This window comes from Petaurus breviceps, unplaced genomic scaffold, assembly GCF_028583685.1.
Source record: "Petaurus breviceps papuanus isolate PSGF00001 unplaced genomic scaffold, PetGlider_PUasm1.0 90842, whole genome shotgun sequence".
Lineage (NCBI taxonomy): Eukaryota > Metazoa > Chordata > Mammalia > Diprotodontia > Petauridae > Petaurus > Petaurus breviceps.
Genome location: NW_027187358.1, coordinates 11,434,274 through 11,443,478, shown reverse-complemented (window position 1 = coordinate 11,443,478; position 9,205 = coordinate 11,434,274). Strand labels below are relative to the sequence as shown.

The 9,205-nt window shown below is 35.9% G+C and overlaps 1 protein-coding gene across 3 annotated transcripts in view; it reads left to right on the top strand.

Moving 5' to 3' along the window:
* The window catches only part of FBXO11 (F-box protein 11), a 115,194-nt gene that overhangs the window by 91,727 nt on the left and 14,262 nt on the right, over nt 1–9,205 (top strand). The window lies entirely within an intron of this gene.

Sequence of the window (9,205 nt, the reverse complement as noted above, 5' to 3'; positions counted from 1 at the left end):
ACATACATACATACATACATACATACATACATACATACATACATACACACACACATACACACATACATACATACATACATGCACGCACACATATGTGAAATCTTTGAAGTAATAGGATATACTGGAGTGTATGGAATGGGATCTAGAAGCTGGGTTCACACCTACGCTCTGGGAAGATCAGGTTGATAGCTGAATGGAGGATGGATTGGCTTGGGGAGGGCCTTGGAGCAGAGAGATCTACTGGCAGCCTATTGCAGTACACCAGGCATGAAGTGATAGGACTGCCTAAGGGTGGTTGCAGTGTGAGAGAGGCAAGGAGACTAATAAGGGAGACACTGTAAAAGTAGGATTGACAGTACTGAGTGAGCACAAATGAACAGCTTAATTAACAGAATACTTTGCTAAGACAGGAAAAACTTTAAAAATAAATTTCCTATAGCTTCAACTACTAATATAATGTTGACAAACACTCTCAAAATTTTAAGTCTTTAGATTTACAACTAAAATCCTTTTAACTTTTTCTTTGGTTAACTTAAAGTTAAAACTCAAACTGTCCTTATGTTGTTCTTGTTCATTTGTTCTGTCTTTTATTTAGCACTTACTGTATATGTCTAAGTTTTTAATATTTTAAATGTTTTGGTATTTGGGGAATATGTCAGTCTAGACCAGGGGTGGGAAACCTGCAGCCTTGAGGCCATAGGTTCCCCACTTCTGGTATAGGCCATTGAATACATTTTAACTTTGATCTTTGTTCTCCTTTTACTCTTAAAATCAATCTTCTGATAGTAATACTAAGACAATTATTTTTCAGTTATGCTTTACTTGTAAATTACTCATTCTTCAAAAGTACTTTAATATAGCAGTTCATGTTTTCTTATTGCTTTATTATTTCATTTGATTCCCACAAACTCATGAGGTTGGTGGTACAAGTATTTTCACCATTTTATAGATGATTAAACAGGCTCAGAATCAGTAACGTAGTATTGTTCCTACTGTGCCACCCTAATTCATACAAAGAGGGAAGATAAATATAGATATCCATCCTCTCAAGTAGATTAATAGAACCAAAGACATTTACACAAATCATTCTAAGACAAGGCAGCATGTGATAATCATAGACTTGGTCTGTAACAGGGTTCTCAGACAGTTTTGGTCTGAGGACCCCTTTACACTCTTCAGAATTCTTGAGGATTCCAAAGAGCTATTGTTTATGTGGGTTTTATCCATATTTGTATTATCAGAAATTGTCTGGATAACATTTTAAGATATTAATTTGTTTAAAAATAAAAAACTCATTACATAGTAACCTAAGTAACATTTTTATGAAAGTAACTTCAAAAATAAATTCAGTGAAAAGAGCAGCTTTGTTTTATGTATTTCCAGAAATATCCTTAACGGCTGACTTAAAAGAATACTAGGTTCTCATTTATTTCTTCATTCAGTCAGTTGCAATATGTTATTTTGGTTGAAATATTGGAAAATGGAGAAGTATTTCAATAGGCAAATAACTTCTTAGTGTTATTATGAACATAGTTTTGGCTTCTCCAATGTCCTGAAAGGGGTCATTGGACCACACTTTGGGATGCCTATGTGATCCCCAACACATGACCTTGGTGACCTCCAAGGGCCAGAATCTTACTACTCCTCGAGGTAGCCTATTATCTTTTTAGAGAGCTTCAATTACTAGGAGGCTCTTCCTTATGTCGAACATACTTTCTATCCAAGCAGAATGAATGAGTCTATTCTTTTTTCTGTTTAACAGCCCTTTTGAATATTTGAAGACTGCTAGCATGCCATCTCCTCTTCTTCTTTCACCTCCAAAACAAACAAGGTTTCTCTTTGCTAGGCTAAACATTCATACTTTCTCTAATTTATCCTGTGGTTTGATTTCTAGTCACTTTAATTCCCCGAGCACCCTTCTGTATGAGTTACAATTTAAGATCTGACTCCCAGAATTGGTTGCATCATTCCAAATGTGGTGTGAGTAGAGAGTATAATACTCCCTTATCCTAGATATTTATGTTTTTGTTAATTTAGTGTTAGGTGAGATTGACTCTTTTGTTTATTATATCACACAATTGATTCATGGTGCTTACATTCCCCTAGAACTCTCAATCTCACTTTTTTTTTTTACCATATTACATCCCTCCTGTACTTGTATATAGTTGGGTGTTTACTTTTTTTTTTTTTAACTTAAACACAAGACTCTATTAAATTTTAACTTATTCACCTGAGCTGAGCCTGTTATATCTTATGAAGACTTTTGGTGGTGTTTGGTTGTTTTTGTTTTGTTTTTGTATTGCAGGCCTGTTATCTAAAACCCTTTCTGTTTCTCCCAACCTTGTACATTTTGATAAGCATGCCACCTTCATCTAAGCCAGTGTTTTTTGGTTTGTTTTTGAACAGAATAGACCCTAGGACAAAGCCATTAGAGATTTCTCTCCACTTTGATAATGAACTATTAGCCGGTAGTTTGGGGGTATGTTCAGTTAATCCCTTCTGAACTTCCCACATAAGTATGTGATCATCCAGGCCATACATTTCATAGTTTGTATGGAGGCATGCAGGTACCATGGAAAGAATGCTCAGTTGGACCTGAGTTTGAATCCTGGCTCTGTGATTGTAGATGAATCACTTGACCTCTCTGAATCTCAGTTTCTTTATCTGTAAAATGAGGGTGTTGGACTAGATGAACTTTAAGGTCCTAGAGCCATTACCTTACAATTGACATAAAATAGATTTTCTTGTCAGAGGCTAAAATTCATGTATGTGTCCAGGATGCCCCTGATCCGTAGCCCTCAAAAAAGGAAATGAGACTGTCTTAATCAAGCCATGTTGTCTCTTAGTAAACACTTCTTTACTTTCTGAGGGCTCACAAATTGTCCCTTTAATAGTCCATTTTAGAATTGTCATAGGGATCCTAGATCTCCCATCAAGATTACACATCTCGAGGCCACTGTCATCTCTCCTCTTAACTGTGATTCCTCAAAGATCACTAATAGCAGTTTAGCAAGCGCAACCTCAAGGTTTTTTAGTACCGAGTCATAGTTTATTCTGGTCAAGACAAGTTGAGCTCATGAGGGCAGTTAAGTCCTCCTTATCTCACGGCAGCACCAAGAATGGTCAAGGCTTTTGGATTTTGAAAGGCAGCATGCAGCCTTTGGAGGCACTAGTGGGGATCAGATGGAATAATAGATGTTTTACTACTCTTTTTGGAGGGGGGAAGGCAGGGCAATTGGGGTTGTGAGTTGCCCAAGGTTACATGACTAGTAAGTGTTAAGTGTCTAAGGCCGAATTTGAATTCAGGTCCTCCTTATTCCACGGCCGGTGGTCTATTCACTGTGCCACCTAATCACCCCGTTTTACTACTTTCTAAACTAACTATAAAGTACTTTACAGATTTAAATATTTTGAGAAGTGCTCTAGGAAGATTAATCTGGCAGCAGTGCAGAATGGATTACAAGGAAAAATATTAAGTTAGGGAGTCTATTTATAAATTTATTATAATAGTGCAGGCAGTGGGAATGGAAGGAGAGTGACAAATTTTAGAGATATTGGAAAGGAAGAGTAGAATCATCAGGAATTGATGACTGGATGAAGGAGGGGGAGAAGATGCAGAGGAAACTTTTATAGGTCATAAACTCAGATTCTACTTAGGAGGAGATTTAAGAGAGCATCTCTTCTAACCCCTAGGTGTGCAGGAATTCCACAGCATCCCTAACTTATGGTGGTTTAGTCTTTGCTTAATGTCTTCCAGTGAGGAGGAATTTGCTACCTTGTAGTACAGTGAGAAATGGGGTTTGATTTGGGAGTCAGAACTTGGGTTAAAAGTCCTTCACAACTCTCGTTCCTCCTGTAATGTCAGGGATGTCACTTAGCCTCTCTAAAGCCTAGCTTTAGCTTCCAGTTCTGTCAAGTATGAGGGTAGGAATAGGTGACCCATAAGTTACCTTCTCCCTCCTAGGCTGATATAGTGAGTAAGGAGTGACTTGGGTTTTTGTTCTATTAAAATAATGATACATTCAGCAAGTATTTACTGAGTGCCAGCTATGACTAGGCTGAGCATTGGAAACAAAGAAAAACAAAAATGCAACCAAGCTTGCAGTTCTTTTGGGTAGAAACAATATGAGTACAGATCAGCATATATGAAGTAACTTACATCAGCTGGTGAGATTAGCAAAACTCTGTGGGCTAGATGTCATTGAAGGAAGTTAGGGATAAGGAGAGGATGCATTCCAGGGAAGACCAGTTGAAAGGCATGAAGATGGGAGCTGGAATGCCCTCCATGGAAACTTTCAACAAGCAGACCCGTCTGACTAAAATGTAGAGCCTCTGAAGAAAGGAAATAGGAGTAAACCTTAGAAAAGTGGGCCAGATTGTAAAGAACTTTAAAAGCCTGACATAGATGTTTTCCAACTATCCTAGTTGGAAAGTAGTGGGAATAACATGGTCAGACCTGTGGTTTAGGAATTTGGCATCTCTGTGTTGTTTGAATTGGAGAAAGGAGAAAATGAAGGCTGGGAGACCATTTAGGAAGCTTCTGTGATAATCTAGTTTAAATAAGAGACTGATAAAGTCCTAAACTAGGGTGGTGGTTGTGTGGGAAGACAAAAAGACATGAGATATGGTTTTCAGGTAGCATGGACAAATACTGAGTGTCACTATAAATGTAGTCCTTGGTTATAAGTTCACATGCCAGGGGTTTTTTGTTTGTTTTCGATGAGCATAAAGTTCTACCACATTAAAACAAGTTTATAAAAGGTTAATTTTCATTAGGTTGAAATGAGTATGAGATACTGTGATAAGTAAAAGATGAATTGAGGTGTTATATGATGCATACTGTTTAAAAAATCTTTGAAAGAATAGTTTTTTTTTCTCAAGTGGTTGGGTTTTTTGGGTTGTTTTTTGGTTCATTGTCTTTTCATTGTTCTTTTTAGTACTAACAGTTTGTGATTAGTAAAGTGACCTCACTGAAGATAAGTAGGGGGTTGGAGGGGGGTTGAGTTTTGTTTGTTTGTTTGGTTTGGTTTGATTTTTTTTTCCCCTGGCCTTGTTTTATGTAGAGCTATAGAACACATCTGGGAAAAAAAAAAGCATTCAAAATAGTTTGGCTCACTGCTTTCCTCTCAAAAATATAAATTTCTTGTTTTGTACTTTGAAATTATATCTTCTCCCTTTTCTTCTAGTGACTTATGTAAAAAACTTTGAACAAAATACAAATTCTACTTATATTTACACATATACTATTTTTGTTAGCTTTTTGCTTTGAATTCCTGCACTTTTCAGATTGGTTAAAAAAGATGCATTTGTCTTTCGTTACTAAAATCTGTTATAGCTCATCGGGCTATGGCCTTTTTGTATTTCAGCCATTGTTGAGGTGCTTAACCTTTTTTCCCCCTAGCTTGGAAGTTTCCCAGTATTTGAATTAGTGCATATGGCTGAATTTCAGAGCTGCTTCAACGAAGAAGTTGAGAAACTATCGTTTTAAAAATGGAGGAGGTTCTTGGCTAACTGAAATTTTCTTCGTCAGAAACTGCTAATTTAGAATGTTTGAATAACAAAATCTTGCAGGATAAATAGATAGGAGGAGTAAAACTCTTAATGCTTTTTTTAGAAGAGTTTTTGTATTGGGAGAAGGGAGGTGAGGAGTGAATTTTTCAGAGTCAGAATTTTTGTATATTTAAATTCCCTTAAATCTGTATCATTGGACCATTTTCTATTGTGAATATCCATTGCTTGCCAAATTAAGAGTATTCCAGCAAATTGCTATGTGGAAATTTTGATTAATTTAATCAGAGATAGTTTTCCTTTTAACTTCTCGATATAAAATAATAAGAACACAGTAGTCCTTTAAAAATCATATTTGAAAGGAAAAAATCCAGGAAAAATATTAACTCAATAATAATGCTATCATCCTTGATTCAAAATGGATAACAACATTGTAATCAATCCCAAACATAAAAATATCAGTTTTGACTATCCTGATTTACTCCAATGGCATTTTAGCATTATTATCCCCTTTTAGTTAAAAATTTTCAATCCTTCTTTTAACTAAACTCTTCGACTGAGAAAACTATACTATAGATGAGAAAAATAGCACATACTGTATCGTCAACCTTTGAGCTTCATAAAGTATTGATCACTTTAGATAAACTATTTTAAGATATTTGTTTGAGCTGTTAAATGGATAGTTTTGGGTGCAGATGGTGGTGAAAAACTCATCGATTGGGTAGTTTGAGTGAATTCCTTAGAGTGAAGTGGAACTTCAATTCCTTAACTACTTAGGTTTGTACTTATTTATTATCCCTTAAGGTGGAGACAAAGGTTTTGTTCCTACAAAATATCTCTACTTGTCTGCTCAACTATTGCTTCATAATCATAGTTTCATAAATTTTGACCTGAAAGGGACCTCAGGGGTCTTTCTAGTTCAACCTCCCCTGCCCCCCACAGGTTTTACGGATAAAGGATCAGTGACCACAGAGGTTGTAACTTATTGATGGTCACATAAGGGAGTAAGTGGAAGAGCCATTGAGTTCACTTGTTCTAAAATCATGTTGCTTTTCTTATATCTCAAGCTAAATTTATTGTTTTACTTTTCAAAAACTAGATCCTTTTAGGATTCACAGTTTCTGATAGTGGTGCCCTCATTCTTCCAAATGTCTAATACCCATCTTTTACACCTGTCTAATGAGGCACCTTCAGAATGTCTCTCATGTCTAGCTTTCCTTTCTCTTAATATTGTAATCATTCCAGGTCCTTTTCTCATACCTAAATTGCTATAATGGTCTCATCACTGGTCTCTGGCTACAGTCTCTCTCCCCGTTATTCCCTTAAAGTGTTTACCATTGATGCAGTGAATAAGAGCACCAGCCCTGGAGTCAAGAATTCAAAGTCTGCCTTTGACACTTGACACTTACTGGCTGTGTGATCTTGGGCAAGTCACACCTCCCATTGCCTTGCCTTACCACCTCAAAAAAAAAGTGTTTACTAATGCCCTATTTGTGCTAAAATGTCACTTTCATCTTTATCATAGATTTACATTAGGAATGGACTTCAGACTCCTAGCTTGTTCAGTCTCCTGATTATATATATTTGAGGAAACTCAGGGAGATAATGATTTGTCCAAAGTCACATATATACGAACAGGCAGGTGGTATTCATCAGAAGTGTCATTTGAACCCAAGTAGTCTGACTTTCTACTGTACTATGTTATTATTCTTCAGAAGCAGCTAGATGGCAAAGTGGATAGAGTGCTGGGTGTGGAGTCAGGAAAATCTGAATTCAAATTCAGCCCCAGACACTTAAGTAGCCATGTAACCCTGGGCTTCGATTTCCTCAGCTATAAAATGTGAATAATAATAGCATCTTCCTCCCAGGTTTGTTGTGAGAATCAAATGAAATATTTTCAAAGTGCATAGCAGAGTGCCTGGCATATAGTAGGTGTTTAATAAATGCTTGTTCTCTTCACTGTTTTTTAAGAGTCTACAGTAGTACCTAATACCTTTCAGATCAGGTCCACGCTCTACAGCCTGTCGTGGTCTGACCCTAACCTGTATAGCCCTATTTATTCTTATGACCAACAAACATGTATCCCCTTCAGGCAGGTTTGAGTGCTTTTCATTCCTCAGACCCATTTAAATCTTTTCTATGCCTGTCTTCTTACTGTCCTCCCCTAATCTTTACTGCAATATGAGTTTTCTTCAAAACTAGTTAAATATCTACTTTTCTTTCAATGAAGCCTTTTCAAAACTGGTTTTTTCTTTGAATTCTTATAGCATTTGATTGTGTTGTTTTACAAGCACATGGAGTATAAATATAGTATGGTAGAAAGTACAGTAAGCAGAAATCAAGAAACTTCTAATGAAACAAGTTCTAGTTCTGGTTCTGCCACTATAAACTCATGCTATATAAAAGAATTGTGGAAATTTAGCATGAAGAAAAGAGAAATCTTAGAATGTATATTATGTCTTCAAATATTCAAAGGGTCCTTATGTAGAAGAGGAATGAAATTCATTCTGTATAGCTCCAGCAAAATTGGTACTAGACTGTCAGTGAACAGATTTAAGCAGAAACTCAGTAACTGGCTATTAGGAATGTTGATACATTATTAAGTCCACAAAAAAATGGGTAAAATTCCAGTTAGTGGAGAGAAGGATGGGCATAGCATGAACAGAGAAATGGAGCCAGCTTTAAGGGTATTCATAAAGTATGCAGGGAAGTTGTGGTATATACAATTTGATTTAAAAAAAAAATGATGAAGGGCATTTTGGATCTCTATCAGAAGTTTGAATTTGAGCTAATGCCAACTAATAAGCCACTGTATATTCTTGAACTGGTGATTTCATTACATAGAACCATAAAACTCGAGCAGTATTTTAGGAACATTTCTTCTAGGAATCAGTTCTTTCCATGGTATGTTGGGTACAAAGATAGTCGGGTCCAGCAATTTTTCTGGCTGATTAGAATAGACCACTATAAAAATTATGGTAGATAGTTTCCATTTTGTGTTTTTCTGCCCTCCTTCTAGAGGGCACTTAAGAAAATAATTTACTTCAGAAAGAACAACGAAATCTGTGCTGGAAACCACACAATCTTAAAGGTATTTTATATACATTATATATATATATATATATATACACATATAGTATTGAATCTCAAGGTATCTCTGAGAAGCATGAAAAAGACCACGAATGGTTTTCTGACCCATAAAAGCTGACCAGAAAGACATGGAAATTGTACATGTTTACTTCCTGATCTGTAATAAGCTTTTGAAGGTCATTTTTGTATGTTTAGGACATTAATTGAAAACATGAGCAAGAAATGAGAAAGCTTTTACAGCAGACCACATTTTTTACAAGTACACAACTGAGTAGTTAATAGAATATAGATCACAGGGTTACAATAGACTTCAAGAAATCCATTGACTTGATATAACAAAATATAGTTTTAAAAGCTCTCCTCAAAGTGTATCAGAATCCCAGAGAAGATTGAATGACAGAGCTTCTGAGACAATTCTGTTAATGAACCTATGAATTTAACATGAAGTAAAGTTGTTAAAGAAGATATTTGATCATTAAAAGTGTTTCGTTGCCATGAAAGATTCCATGTGTAAGGTCCAAACAAGATTTCCTTGTCAATGAATGACATTATATGCAATTAGGAGTATTTGGATAACCTCATATTATTTTAATTGAGTCCCACAACA